The sequence below is a fragment of the Sturnira hondurensis genome, unplaced genomic scaffold (assembly GCF_014824575.4).
Source record: "Sturnira hondurensis isolate 20B ecotype Veracruz unplaced genomic scaffold, ASM1482457v3 Scaffold0021756, whole genome shotgun sequence".
NCBI classification, from domain to species: Eukaryota; Metazoa; Chordata; class Mammalia; order Chiroptera; family Phyllostomidae; genus Sturnira; species Sturnira hondurensis.
The window spans coordinates 21,506-37,904 of record NW_028094387.1 but is presented as its reverse complement, the minus strand read 5'-3'; positions in this window follow the sequence as shown (position 1 = coordinate 37,904).

Sequence of the window (16,399 nt, the reverse complement as noted above, 5' to 3'; positions counted from 1 at the left end):
GCATCAGGCCCCCACCCTTGGGATCTGCAATGAAGAGATGAGCTCAAAAATATCTGGCTTAGAAAACCAATGGGGCTGATGTCTCAGAGGCCCCCAAAATTATAGGGAAGTAAGATTGTCCTTTCAGGGGACTTACCTGTGGTCTCACTTTCTCCAGGACCCAGCGCAAAAGCAGAAGTTTGAAAAGCACTTAGGCTACATGTGAAGGAGGCTCATTTGTTAAACTTAAAGCATCTGCTGAACCAGGACACAGTTGATACTCTTCTGAGACAAAGGTGCTGGTAGATGCCATTTTTTATACTCTCCACCTGCCCTCCTGACACAGGCAGGCAAGCTGAGACCTGGTACCCTCTCACTGCCTTGCTAGAGAAAATGGGGATGTGTGGTTGTGACACTTTCCCACTGCCTTGCTGAAACCAGAGCGTGTAGATTGTTGTAGCACTTTCCTGCTCCCTTGCCAGTGTTGGTGGGTAAGGGCAATTACAGCACTTCCCCATTCTGTGGCTGGCACCTAAGAGCACAAGTGATTACAACATTCTATGGCTCCCTCCCTGAGGCTAGCAGGCAGGAGAAGAGACACTCCAGCTGCAACACTGAAACCTGAGGGTGTGTGCAGTCAAGGCATTATTCTGCTATCTTTCTGGAGACTGCAAATTTACCCCACCCCCACCCCGCACTCTCTGGCTACTTTGCTAAAATCAGTGGGCATATGCAGCCCGCACAGGAGGTGCCCCTTGATCACCTGCCCCTGGTGGCTGATGGGGCTGGGGCTCCCAGGCTCCACAGAATGGTAATAATCAGGAAGGCTGTTCTTGCCAGGCTACCAAACAGCAGACTGAAACACTCCCAGACCTCCCCATGAAGAAAGCTTATTGACTCACTCTGGAGCTTCAGCCTGAGGGAAAGGCTTCCTGTTTCCCAGACATCTAGAGGCACAGAGGTGCTCCCAGGGGATATACCATATTCCCTAGGGAGTGCAGGGAGATACCATATTGCACACCACCTTGGCCTTGCTACAGTTTGATGATACCTCCCAGAAAGGAGCTTACAGACTCATCTGGAGCCCAGTTTTTGCAACCATCACCCAGGGGATACCTCCAGATGTCCTGGTCTGGAGGCTAGCAGGGTTCCTGATTGAAGCCTCACAGAAGTGAGCTATTGCCTGAGGGTCTAGCTTCCACTCAGCCTGGAACTATGCACTAAATGAGATCCCTCCCCTTGGAATACTGACAAGTCTTGCTTGGCACATTTTCAATAAGGGGGACCTATTAAGAATAAATCAAGCTGTTTAGACAATCAAAAAGCTTGGAGAGATAACCAAGAGCTAGAAAAAAGTTGAATGACAAATTTCATCACCTGTACAAGGCCACTTCAAGACAGAGGAGTAGCTGTTTCACCTAACACATAGAAACAATCTTGGATAGCCACACCAAGACATAATATAATTAAAACATCAAAAGTTAAAGGTAGAGGATCATAAAAGGATTAAGAGAAACACAACTTGTTACATGCAAGGGGAACCCCATAGTGCTATAGAAGATTTTTTCAGGCAAAAGACATTTTATCCTCACCAGAGGACATTTTTCATTGCTCTTTTAGAGAGAAGGGATGGGAGAGAGAAACATCAATTGGTTGCCTTCTCATATGAATCCTGACCGGGTATGGGCCCTGACTGGGATTCAAACCCATAAGCCTTTGATCTGTAGGGGAGGAGCACTGGTTGGAGCATTGCCATGCTCCAACCAACTGAGCCACACTGGCCAGGGCTCAGCAAAAATTTTGAAAGTCAGAAGGAGTGGCATTACAAATTCGAAGTGATGAAAGGAGAAAACCTCCACTAAGACTATTCTACCTAGAAAAATTGCCATTCAGAACTGAAGGAGACATAGTTTTCCAGACAAGCAAAAGCTAAAGGAGTTAATCACCATTAAACCAGCCATACAAGAAATGTTAGAGGAACTTCTTTAAGGCAAAAAAAAAAAGGCACTAATTAAAGACAAAGAAAACATGCAAAAGTAAATTCTCTCTGGTAAAGGTAATATGTAGTAAAAGTAGTGAAATAATCACTTATAAAGCTAGTTTAAAGGTTACAAGACAAAAGTAGTAAAACTAACTAAATCTACAATAATTACTCAAAAGATATATAAAGAGATGTAAAATGTGACATCAAAAACATAAAACTTGAAGAGGGAGAGTAAAAAGATAGAGCTTTAAGGTGTGCTCAAATTTAAATTGCTGTCAACTAAAAATAAAATAGCCTGAGTGTCCATCAATGGATAAATAAAGAAAATGTAGTATATACACACACTCACACACACAATCTAATATCGCTTAACCATGAAAAAGAACAAAATCTTGCCTTTTATGACAACATAGATGAACCTGGAGGGCAGTGTGCTAAGTGAAATATACCAGTCAGGGGAAGATAAATACTGCATGATTTCATTTATATTGAAATTTTTAAAAAAAGACAAAACTGACTCATAAAAAGAATAGAATGGTGTTTTCCAGGAAGACAGGGGTTGGGGACAAACTGGGTGATGGGAATTAAGAGGTAAAAACTTCCAGATACAAAGTAAATAAGTCATGGGGAAGTAATATACAGCATGGGGAATAAGGTCAATAACAATATTAACTTTGTATGGTGACAGACAGTAACTAGGCTGATTGTGGTGGTCTTTAGCAATGTACACAAATATTGAATTCCTGTTAATACACTTGAAAACTAATATACTACTGTATGCCATTATACTTCAATTTTTTAAAAAAGAGCAAGAAACAGTTTTAAATCCATACATCTCACCCATTTAAAACTGGTGGCTTTCACAGAAATTCTGTTATATTTATATTTAATAATTGTGTTCTTAAAGGTTGTCTGTGAATTTCAAGGATTGCAGTGGGCTCTTGTCTAATATGCAGATGACAGGTGCTATTTTCACATAATTTTCCATTGTGTACAATTGCTTACATTCATGATATTTGCATTTTTCAGGGCTGCATTGTGTTGTATTTTGTGATCTCCAAATCACAAAATTAATCAATGGCTCAAAAATTATTCATTAAAGCATTAAAGTTGTCATAAAAATAAAAACATTACTGCATCTTAGATCTTGACATTCATCAAGATTAATACTAAATGAGATTTGAGTGCACATTTAGTACAGGGATGCAGGAATGCTGGGATGAGTGTTTGTGAGCCAGATTATTAAAATATATCAGGAAATATTGTATCACCTGAAAACTGGGTTTTATTGAATCAGATATCTGTTTGCTCTTATGCTGTTGTCCACTAGAAAACTTTATCAGTTGAGATCCAAGATGGCGGAGGAGTAAGTGGAAGCTACACTAACCACCTCCCAGGACCAATCTGGAGTTACAACTAAATTGTAGAAAAATCACCCAGAATAACCAATGGAACACTGGCTGGAGAGAAGCCCTATAACCATGGACAGACAGAAGAAACCACTTCACCACAACGAGATTGGTAGGAGATGCAGAGGAGACGCAAGAAGGCTGGCTGGACTCCCACAGGTGGCAGCTGAGATGCTGGAGGAAAATTCAGTGGTTGGGGGGTCACCATGAGAATTGTGGGGTCTAAACTTCAAACTGGGCTCCCCAGCCTATAGCACCAGAGCCAGAAAAGAACCCAGATAATATCCAGCTGTGAAAAGTGGCAGGGTTTCTGTCTGTCAGGAAGAGACACCTGGAGTCAAGCCTTTTAAAGGGACAACACATATAATTTTGTTTGCAACCACTTACCCTGGGCTTTAATAATAATAAAGAGGGTGGGCAGAATGGAGTAGAGATTCTGGGGGAGAGCCTGGAGATGGAGAACTGAGGGAGCAGTTGCCAGGACCCCTGTGGTGAGTCTTTCCCCATACTGCAGGAGTCATCTTGCTCAGGCAGAGCACTCCCCTTCAAATGGCATCAGTCTGAGGGGAAGCAATAGCCTTGCCCACAGGAATTACTCTGCCCCACCCATGGTGCATAAGCCTGACTGTGGGTTACAGACTGGCTAGATTAAAAACAGGAGAAGACAGCCACAGACTGTGGACCACTGTAGCCTTAACAAGCTGCTTAGGGTCAGACTAGGACTCCATCTGACATCACCAAGGATGGATCCAGAAAAAGAAAATAGTGAGACAAATTTCACCACATCTTCTTCATGATTTGTGCTATTTTCTCTTCTGCATAGCTTTTTAACATTTATTTCTTGCCCTTTAAGTTTGTGAATATTAAGTCACTAGTTTTTATATTATAGTTTTATTTCAAATCTCATGTTTTGCTCCTCCCTTTTCTTACTCCATTTTGCTTTCTTCTTTTCTCTTTCTATTTTTGTTTTAAATTTTACTTTCTCTCTTGCTAAGACTTGTTTCCATTCCACACACTTTCTACTTCTCCCCACTCCAGCCTCTTAAAACCATTTTTCTTGTCATTAGTCATCTCACATTCTTTTTTCTATTCTTAAAATACAATTATTCTATTTCCATCTTTAACAATCTTTGCTCATCAGTTGTGGATATGGTGGTGGTTGTTGTACTTCTCCTATTTTATTTCTAGATCTTCAGTATTTTTGTATTTCAAATCTCAAATTTTACTATTCCCCTTTCCTACTGCATTTTTACTTCCTCCTGCCCTTTTCTCTTTTTGTTTTACATTTTAATTTTTCCCTGTCTTAGCCTGGTTTTCATTCTTCACTCTCAGTATTACTTCTTCCTTTGTCATCTCAAAATCACTTCTCTTTTTTCTAGATATCTCTTAAGCTTTTCTTTCTGTTTTCCATCTTATTCTTTGTTCATTGTTGTTGATAGCACTGTGGTGTATTTCACCAATTTGGTTCCTATTTTTTCTCTTCTCTCTCTCACTACTTTTTAATTTTTATTTGCATTTATATTTTTAAATTTCTGTTTAAACATAATACTATATGCTTCCTGTCTCTCACTCCATTCCACCTTCTTTCCTCCTTTTTTTCACAATGTAATTTTTTCTTTCTCCCTTCACCTTGCCCCCATTCCCTACTCTTATTATTGTTCCTCCCTCTACCCTCTCAAAGTCATTTTTATTTCAGCTAGCCACTCATGTTCATTTTTCCTTTCTTATAATAGTCTTAATCACTTTATATCTTTATGGCTCATTTGCTGTTGATAGAGTAGTTGTGGATGGGGGCTAATTTTGTGGGTGTTGGTTTGTATCCTGGGCTGTTTGGTTTTGTTCTGACAGTACCTGTGCAACAGCATACAACACGTGATGGGTGAAGTGACTCTCAGTCATCCAGCCAGAGGGAAAGACACACCAAATAATGACCCAACAAAAACCAAAACCCTATTACAACCAGAAAGCACACATAAATGGCATAAAGGGCATTCAAAGAGTATTGTTCAGGAAATCAAAGAGGCTGAACCACTAAGTCCCATAGGTCTCCTACCACAGAAGATCACACCACGAAGACAGGGAGTCAAAGCAGATCAATTTAAGAAGCAGAAATAAACAAGAAGAGTCACCTAAAATGGGGAGACAAAGAAACAACCCCCCAATTGAAAAGACAGGAGGAATCCCCAGAAAGAGTGCAAAATGAAATTGAGGGAAGCAAACTATTAGATAGTGAGTTCAAAATAATGGTTCTAAGGATGTTCAATGAGCTCAGTGAGAACTACAAAGAATTCCAGGGAAGATACAAGGAACTTACTGTGAATACCACAAAAAAAGGACATAGAAACAATCAATAAAAGCCAGTAGGAAATGAAGAATACAATATCTGAAATAAAGAACACAGTGGGAGGGAGAATCTGACTTCTGGCCAGAATGGAGGCATAGGTAGGCACACTGTGCCTCCTCGAACAACCAAAATAAAGACAACAAAAATATACAAACAAGAAAACAACCAGAACTGACAGAAAATTGAACTGTATGGAAGTCAGACAACCAGGGAGTTAAAGTAGACACAATCATCCAGACTGGTAGTAGGGGCAGAGTTGGGTAGCCAGGCAGAGAGGGATTGCAGTGGCTTTCAGACCCTGGGTGCGTAGGCAGTGGCTGACAAACCTGGGCACGCAAGATGGCAGCGGGCGTACCCTGGGTGTACAGGTGTTGGCTGGCAGACCTAGGGCATGGGGTGGCAGAGGGCAGACTCAGTAAGGCGCCCAAGGCAGCTGGCTGACCGGTTGGTCACAGATTCATGTGCAGATAAACCAGGCAAAACTAGGGAGCCAGACAGACCACTCAACCCAGGGCTCCAGCACAGGGAAATAAAGCCTCAAAACACTGATCAAAGACACCTATGGGCCTTGAGGTGCCAGAAGAGACTCCCAGCCTCATGGGAGAGTTTGTTGGAGAAACCCACAGGGTTCTAGAATATACACAAGCCCATCCACACAGAAATCAGCACCAGAAGGGCCCAGGTTGTTTGGGGGAAGCAGCAGTACAGACTGAAATCCAACAGAGAGCAAAGCAAGTGCCATTGTTCCCTCTCGGACCTGCCCCACATACAGCATCACAACCCAGTGATTGGGTTGCCCAGCCCTGGTGAATACCTGAAGCTCCACCCTGCATAAGTAACAGGTATGACCAGACCAAAAAAAAAAATGGTTCAAACAGAAGAACAGATCAAAACTCCAGAGCCAATTCTTTTAAGCCACCAAGAGATAGCCAACCTATCAGATGCACAGTTCAAAGCACTGATGATCAGGATGCTCACAGAACTGGTCGATTTTAGTCACAAATTAGAGGAACAAATGAAGGATACACTAAGTGAAATAAAGAAAAATGTACAGAAAACCAATAGAGATGGGAAGGAAACTGGGACTCAAATCAATGGAGTGGACCAAAAAGAAGAAAGAAACAACCAAAGAGAAAAGAATGAAGAAACAGGAATTCAAAATAATGAGGAGAGGCTTAGGAATCTCCAGGACATCTTTAAACGTTCCAACATCCAAATTATAGGGGTACCAGAAGGAGAAGAGGAGGAGCAACAAGTGAAAAACTTACCTGAACAAACAAATAATAAAGGAGAACTCCCCCAGTCTGGCAAAGAAAACAGACTTCCAGGAGGTCCAGGAAGCTCAGAGAGTCCCAAAGAAGTTGGACCCAAGAAGGAACACACCAAGGCACATCATAATTACATTACACAAGATTAAAATGAAGGAGAGAATTCTAGAAGCAGCAAGAGATAAGGGGACAGTCACCTACAAAGGAGTTCCCCTCCAACTGTTGGCTAATTTTTCAAAAGAGATCTTACAGGCAAGAAGGGGCTAGAAAGAAGTATTCCAAGTCATGAAAGGCAAGGACCTATATCCAAGATTGCTCTATCCAGCAAAGCTTTTATTTAGAATGGAAGGGCAGATAAAGTGCTTCTCAGATAAGGTCAAGTTCAAGGAGTTCATCATCACCAAGCCCTTATTATATGAAATGTTAAAGGGACTTATCTAAGAAGAAGAAGAGAAGTCTATGGCCATACCACCCGATCTCATCTGATCTCGAAAGCTAAGCAGGGCCGGGCCTGGTAAGTACTTGGATGGGAAAAAGAAGAGAAAAGATATGAACAGTGAAAAGACAGCAAACTCACAGTTATTAACAACCACACCTAAAACAAAAGCAAACTAAGCAGACAGCTAGATCAGGAGCAGAACCATAGAAATGGAGATCACATGGAGGGTTAGCAACAGGGAGTGGGAGGAATAGAAGGGGGCTGAAAGTACAGAGAATAAGTAGCATAGACAGTAGGTAGAAAATAGACAGTAGGGGGAGGGCAAGAATAGTATGGGAAATGTAGAAGCTAAAGAACTTGTGACCCATGGACATTAACTAAAGGGAGGAATGGGGGGAGGGTGTGTGCAGGGTGGAAGGAAATGAAGGGGGAAAGTGGGACAACTGTAATGGCCTAATCAATAAAATATATTTTAAAAAAGAGTTTAGAAACTTGACAGGGTAATTCTGTTCATTAACTCAAATAATAAAAAAATTGAACATAAAAACATATATAGTAAAATGACTGCAAACTCACAATTATTAACAACCACACATAAAACAAAAACAAAAACAAACTAAGCAAACAACTAGAACAGGAACAGAACCACAGAAATGGAGATCACATGGAGGGTTACCAATAGGGGAGTGAGAGGAGGAGAGAGGGGAAAAAGGTACAGAGGATAAGTAGCATAGACGGTAGGTAGAAGATAGACGGGGGGAGTGCAAGAATGGTAGGGGAAATGTAGAAGCTAAAGAACTTATGACCCATGGACATGAACTAAGGGAAGGGTATGTGGGTGGGAGAGGGTGTGCAGGGTGGAGGGGAATGAAGGGGGGGAAATGGGAAAACTGTAATAGCATAATCAATAAAACATATTAAAAAACAACACAGTAGGAGGAATTAAAAGAGGGTTAGATGAAACAGAGGATCGAATCAGTGACTTGGAGGACAAAGTAGAAAAAATTCTCAGACAGTAAAGCAAAATTAATAAAGACTCAAAAACATGCAGGACAACCTGAAACGTAACATCCATGTAATAGGGATACCAGAAGGAGAAGAAGAGAAGCAAGGGATAGAAAACCTGTTTGAAAAAGTTATGATAGAAAACTTCCCTAACTTGGTGAGGGAAAAAGTCACTCAAGTCCAGGAAGCACAAAGGGTCACAATCAACTGGAACTCAAAGAGGCCCACTCCAAGACACATCATAATTAAAACAACAAATTTTAATGACAGAGAGAGTCTTTAAGGCAACAGGGGAGGAACAGCTAGTAACATACAAGGAAGCTCTTATAAGGCTATCAGATGATTACTCAACAGAATTACCTCCAGAAGGGGATGGCAAGAAATATTCCAAGTAATGAAAAGCAAAAGCCTGCACCCAAAACTGCTCTACCAAGCAAGTCTCTCATTTAAAATGGAAGATAAAATAAGAAGTTTCCCAGACCAAAAAAAAAAAGTTAAAAGAATATATCTTCACCAAACCAGCATTGCAAGAAATGCTAAGGAGTCTGCTTTAAGAAAATGAAGAGAGAGAAAGTGGGGAGGGGGAACACAGGAACAAAGGAAAAAATGGCAATGAATAAGTACCTATCAATAATAACCTTAAATGTAAATGGATTATATGCTCCACTCAAAAGACATAGGGTAGTTGAATGGGTAAGAAAACAGGAACCAGGCCTGGTTGGTGTGGCTCAGTGGATTGAGTATTGGCTTGTGAACCAAAGAGTTGCTGGTTCAATTCCCAGTTAGGGTACATGCCTGGGTTGCAGGTCAAGTCCCCCAGTAGGGGTGCATGAGAGGCAACTGCACATTGATGTTTCTCTTCTTCTTCTTCTTCCCTCCCTCCCCATCTCTCTAAAATTAAATAAATAAATAAAACATTCACGGCATATTCCACGGATCTAAAACAAATATTTCAAAACTTTATATGGAACCAAAAAGGACCCCAAGTAGCCTCAGCAATCTTGAAGAAATACAGCAAAGTAGGAGAGACCACAATACCTGATATCAAACTATACTACAAGGCCACTATAATCAAAACAATCTGATACTGGTATAAGAACAGACACATTGATCAATGGACCAGAGTAGAGAGCCTAGAAATAAATCTATGTCTCTTTGATAAATTAATATTTGTCAAAAGGGGCATAAGCATACAATGGAGTAAAAATAGTCTCTTCAATAAATGATGTTCGGAGTCGTACATGCAAAAAAAATTGAAACTAGACCACCAACTTACACCATAACCAGAATAAATTCAAAATGTATAAAAGAAAAATACAGGTAGGGCTGGGAATATAAGACAGAAAACTGTACTTGAACAAGAATTAAATAAAAATAAAATAAATAAAATAACAAAAAAAGAGAAAAATACAAGTTGTGCTACCATGAATGTCCTTACAGAAAACATAGACAGTAAAATTTCAGACATCCCTTGTAGCAATATTTTTGTCCATACATCTCCTAGAGCAAGGAAAATAAAAGAAAAATAAACAAATGGGACTACATCAAATTAAAATTGTCTGCACAGTTAAAGAAACCATCATGAAAGTGAAAAGGGAACCTACTGTATGGGAGAACATATTTGCCAGTGATACATAAGACAAGGGGTTAATCTCCAAAATATATAAAGAACTCATACAACTCAACACCAGGAGGGCAAACAATCCACTTAACAAAGTGGGCAAAGCATCGGTAAATGACTGGATAAAAAAACTATGGTACATTTACACAATGGAATTCTATGCTGCAGAAAGGAAGAAGGAGCTACTACCCTTTGCAACATCATGGGTGGAACTGGAAAGCATTATGCTGAGTGAAATAAGCCAGGCGGTGAAAGACAAATACCATATGATCTCACCTTTAACAGGAATCTAAACAACAAAACAAACAAGCAAGCAAAATATGACCAAAGACACTGAAATACAGAACAGGCTGACAGGGACCAGAGGGGAGAGGGGAGAGAATCACAGGGGAAAGGGGGAAGGATTCACATGAACAAGTATAGAGGACACATGGACAATAACTAAGGTGGGGGGTGGAAATGGGAGGGAGGTGGGGAGCAGTAGGGGGTGGGGCTTGGAATATAAGACAGAAAGCTGTACTTGAACAAGAATTAAATTTAGGAAAAAATGTGGGCAAAGTACACAAATAGACACTTCTTCAAAGGGCACATATAGATATGCCTATAGACATATTAACAAATGCTCAATATCACTAGCCATGAGACAGATGCAAATAAAAACCATAATGAAATACCATCTCACACTGGTTAAAATGGCTATCATTAATAAATCAACAAACAACAAGTGCTGGTGAGGATGTGTAAAAAAGTGCTTCTCAGATAAGATCAAATTCAAGGAGTTCATCATCACTAAGCCCTTATTATATGAAATGTTAAAGGGACTTATCTAAGACAAAGAAGATAAAAAATATAAACAGTGAAAGGACAGCAAACACACAGGTATTAACAACCACACCTAAAACAAAAGCAAACCAAGAGGACAGCTAGATCAGGAGTGGAACCATAGAAATGAAGAACACATGGAGGGTTAGCAACAGGGGGGTGGGAGGAGGTGAAGGGGGGAGAAGGCACAGAAAATAGCATAGAGGGTAGGTAGAAAATAGATAGGGGGAGGGCGAGAATAGTGGGGGAAATATAGAATCTAAAGAACTTGAGACATGTGGTTATAAACTAAGGGGGGGAGAATGGTGGGGGAGGGAGTGTGTGGGTGGAGGGGAATGAAGGGGGGGAATAGAACAACTGTAATGGTATAATCAATAAAATATATTTTAAAAAAAGGAACAACTGTAATGTATAACCAATAAAATATATTAAAAATAAAATAAAATAAATAAAAATAAAAAAAAGAATGTTTAGAAAATAGAACCTATGGTTACTGTTGGTGAAAATGTAAAAAAATGCAGCTGCTATGAAAAACAGTATAGTGGTTCCTCAAATAACAAAATAGAATTACCGTGTGATCCAGCAACTCCACTCCTAGGTATATAGCCCAAGAATATTGAAAGCAGGCTCTTGAAGAGATGTTTGTACACCCACGTTAATAGCAGAATTATTCACAATAGCCAAAATTGAGATGTAACACAGTGTCCATCAATGAATAAATAAAATGTATATAAACAAATTTAAAATTTGTACAAATATAAATGTAAATATATATAATGAAATGCTATTCAACCTTAAAAAGGAAGAAAATTCTGAAACACGCTATGACATGAATGGTCCTTGAGGTCATTGTGATAAATGTAATAAGCCAGTCACAAAAAGACTCACACTGTTGCCTTGGCTGGTGGCTTGGTTGGAGCGTCATCCTGTGCACCAAAATGTTGCAGGTTTGCTCCCAGGTGGGGCCACATATTAGGTTGAAGGTTATCCTGGTCAGGGCACATGCAGGGTGGAGGGGCAGCTGATCAATGTTTCTCTCTCACTCTCTCCTCTTCCTCACCCTCTAAAATCAATTACTTACATATATATTCCCTTAAGTGAGGATTTAATAGAAAGACAAACACTGTCATGATTCCACTTATATGAGGTACCTGGAGTAGTCAGATTTTACAGAAACTGAAAAGGAGAAGGGTGCTTCCCAAGGACTGAGGGGGTGGGGGCAGACAGGGAGTTGTGTTTAATGGGCACAGAGGCTCAGCTTTGCGGGATGAACAAGTTCTGGAGTGGATGGTGGTGATGGTTGTACAATGCAAATGTGCTTTGCTGAACTGTACACTTAAAATGGTTGAGGTAAATTTCATGTTTTGTGTATTTCATCATAATTTAAAATAAAAACAAACTCTTAAGCAACCATATTTCTCCCTGACATTAGTATGAAAAGCAGCCTCCTGCTTGCCTACTTCTCCATACAGCACTTCAAAGACAAACGCCCAGTGGCCACAATTTGATCAGATTCCCAATTCTCTCTTTGCTTCAGCACTGAATTCAGGTTTGAAACTGCATGGTTAACTGCCCTTATCCTCTGCAAATAAAATGTACACAGAGCACCCTCTTTAAGCCAGCAGGGATCCCCCCTCCCCCGTTCTGTGCCGGTCACAGGATGAACATTCATTACAAACAACCAAATCTCACTTTGTGATACTCAGGTGTGAGGGTGACCCCGTCCCCTGGAGTTGTGGATGGAATGAGACTACCAAGACATGATCTGCTTGGGGAGAAAAAGCTGGCTAAACTCTCAGAGGAGAAGAGCCCCGAGGTCCTTTCTCCTGAGGCTTTTATTGAGAATGATGTGTGCAGGGGTATACAACAGCCATGCAAATCTAATCAATCAATGTCTAAAGGCCATAGTTACAGAAAACAGATATTATCTATAGATAACAGTTGAGGAAACACAGAGAGGTGGCTCAGGTCAGGGTCTGTTAGATATGCTGACGCCAGAGAGTCGTTAAGGTGTGGTTCATGAGATTAGGAGTTCACTTCTTCTGCTTTGGATTTAGGTGAGAGATTCATGGCAACCGGGCTATCCAAAGCAAAGCAAGCCTCAAGGGGTATAATGCATTCTTTAGGCCTGATTTCCCAAGGGAACCCTTGGTATTAGCATTAGGTCATGCTTGCCTCCCAGCATTTCCAGCTTTCTGGTCAAGATTTGCAGGCCCTTATTCAAGGCCTGGCTTGTGTGGGGCTACAATCTGAGATAGCAAACAAAGTGGTTCCCATCACAGGTGCTCAGCAAAAAACAAAAATTCATCAAGTGCTTATTCCTCACAAGTGCATTGCACAAAAGCCTAGAGCTGGTTCAGACTTCCCACCTCAGTGACTTAATCCAAGTGTAAAGCGACGTGTTTACTCCACCACACACAAGTGAGCCATTGCTGCTCCACTGAGTACCATTTAGATTGCACAATGCCCAGGTGGTTCCTTGATAAAGGAATTTTGTCCACATTCTTCCAACATAACATTTGCCAGACACGGTGGGTAGTCTGTCCAACAGCCAACAACCCAGCCACCTTCTTCCCACCTGCTGCAGCCACTCCTACCATGAAGCTTGCAAAAGGCAGAAGCTCACTTTCTTAGCACTCCATGTAGTCAGAGGATGTCGTTTAACTCAGTCCTGGTCAATGGGACCTAAGGGAGCATCTGAGGATCTATGGAAAGGATTTACCTCCTTGATATAGAAAGAGGGGAGGAGACATGGGGCTGGTTTTCAACCTTGGGAGGTCCCTGGGTGAGGTCTGAAACCTCACTCGCCTCCCTGTCTCATCCTTGCCCACCCCCCAACCCCCACACATAGAGCGCAAGGAGAGACTGAAGAAAGAGGCAGACCACACCAGATTGGTAGGTGGAAAGTCTAACAAGCCAGGGGACTTACATTTGAGGCCACAGGGAGTAGACCTCTGCCCCCACATGCCAGAATCTTAACAGTACGCACAGAGGTGTGAACAGGTTTCAGTCATGTGTACCATCCAGATGGTTTCAGCAACACACTGCTCTCTTAAGCCTGTGTCCTTGAGTTAAGAGGACTAGTCCTGTCTAGTTATTCCTTAATGTAGTGCTTTAGGGCTTTCTAATCCTCTCCATGGGGTGGCAACACCCACTATGTCAATCCTGATGAGCTAGAGAGGAAAAGCTGCCTACATACCCAATAGCTGGGTTGATTTATATGTGGGTACAGGAGGAGGGCTGCTGTAGAAAGGTATTTTCATCATCCTGTGACCAGATATCATGGGAGCAGCAGAAGTCTAAAGTCAAAAAGAGATGTTTAGTAGGAACTTGTATGGGGAGGTCTCCCCCTTCTATAAGAATTACACTTGTGGCCTGACCCTTAGTTGGCTGCAGCTTTAGGAATCTGACCTGCTTGTGCATACCATGCATGTTGACCAGGGGAGGCAGCACTGTCAGGCCTAGGAGATGGAGCAGAGGCTGATCACGGCAGACCAGGACCCCTCCCCTTTCAATGGAGCATGTTCCACCCTAGGGATAGTGCATTTGCCCAGGTCCAGCTTGCACAGGACAAGGGGAAGACCTAAGCGGGTTAGATGAAATCCATCGGTGATAGATTAGGGAGGCAGGAGGAAGCAAAGTGGAGAAACTTCTGGGATTGGATAAAAAGTAAAATGATAGACACATGCTTTTTTTACGTAGGTGGGTACAAGTTAGTTAACAGTCAACAATTAACTCAATAACAATGAGGGGATTTGTGGTCTCTGCTCTTGTGTGGTATCTGTGCTTTGAGGGGCCCTGAAAAAGAAAATCTTTTTCACATTCTCAAGATATGTTATCATAGATGCAAAAAGACAATAGACATGTTACCAGGGAGATCTGAGTTAGGCAGTTTCCCTTCCTCGGTTCTTATCTCACTCGTGAGAGATGAATTCAGATACGAGACAACACGTATAGCAGAAATGTGATAGCAAGTTTATCTGTGAAATACACTTGAGCGCAAAGCTGCAAGTGGGCACCCACCTAGTCCGACTGCCACGCCTATTGGGGTTTTAGGGCTTTCATGCTTATAGCCATCCTCCAGGCTCCCCTTCCTCCTCCCTTCTCCAGACCTTGGAATTAACATACAGTTTCAAAGGCTTTCTTTCCCAGATAGTGGGAACAAAACAGAATTTCAAAGGCTCTCTCTCCTCCTCCTGTGCTATCGTGGTCTCTCTTGTGATTTTCAGAACACCTGGCAATCTTATCTGACCAGGCTCAGGACTGCTGAATTAATGAGTGAGACATGTCTCCCTTCCCTTCCTGCTTTGGTTTGCTATCTATCAATACTGCCTAACAGACAGGCTTAATTAACATAAAAATTGACTTTTGTCAGGGAAGACTCTGGCATAGGACATAACTACCTGCCATAAACTGCTTTTAGTTACTAAGTTTTAATTTCAGATCATCCCATGCGGTTACTTTCCATCTCTGAGTTTGTAAGACCACCATGCAGGCCTTCCCTGAGCTTGTCAGGTTTAGTATGTGGCCCCTTTTCAACCACAATGCTTAAGGGAGTGGCAGGCCAAGGGTCCACATGGGAGTTGCATGAGGCTACTCTTCGGCTCCTTGTTTCTCCTGTAAGGGGTCTACCACACGACTAGTGTCACGCCAGGGGGAAAAGAGGTCAGGGGAGGGTCCAAACCAGTGATATGAAAGGTCGGGGGTGCAAACCACATGAGCAGCGATATGCTAGGAAAGGAAAGGTTAGCTTACCCTGAGGGCAAGGTCCTTGTTTTCCTAGTTTTGCCTGTTACTAGGCACCCGGGGCTTTCCATGCTGGCGACCTTCTTTCCCTGGCAGATCATCCTTGCTCTGCTCATGTTTGCCTAACTGCCTACCACACCTTCACTTCTGAAAGGGTTCCAGTGTTCAAGTTCCATTCCTACCCCGGTCCTTTGGGTCCATGGGCCGGGTGCGTTGAGATTCTGTTCCACAATTGGAAGTCAAAGTTCTCTTATTTTTGCACACTTCAGCCCCATGGCTTGCAGTTTTGGTCTGTTGTTTCTGCAAAGCAACTCAGGATCTTGTTAGAAACACAACAGGAACAGTCTGAGTGGGTTCTGCAGTTACACGCTTGTCACTTAGGAAACTCCAAAAGTTCTAGGAGCTCTGTGACAAAGACAAAATATATATATATTTCTTACTATATATGACAACATCACAAGCTTTAAAAATATTTAGAATTGTGGGTTCCCCTAAGTGTGGAACCCCCATTACCTGCCCCCAAGGGGAGCCAGGACTGAGGACGGTCACCTGCGGCAGCCCTGGGGGTGGCAGCCCTGGGGGAGTCAGGGCCTTGGCACTGTCCACAGCCGGCCTGGGAGAAAGGCACTTTCATGGCAGTGTGTGGTTTTGGCAAGTATTTGCTTACGTTTTTGCAATTCACCCTTATTGTTCTTTAAAAATGACTAGGGAACAAAAGTCTTTTGCTGAGACAAGTGATAATACAATTGAAGCAAAGATGGAAATCTTTATAGTTGCTGAAA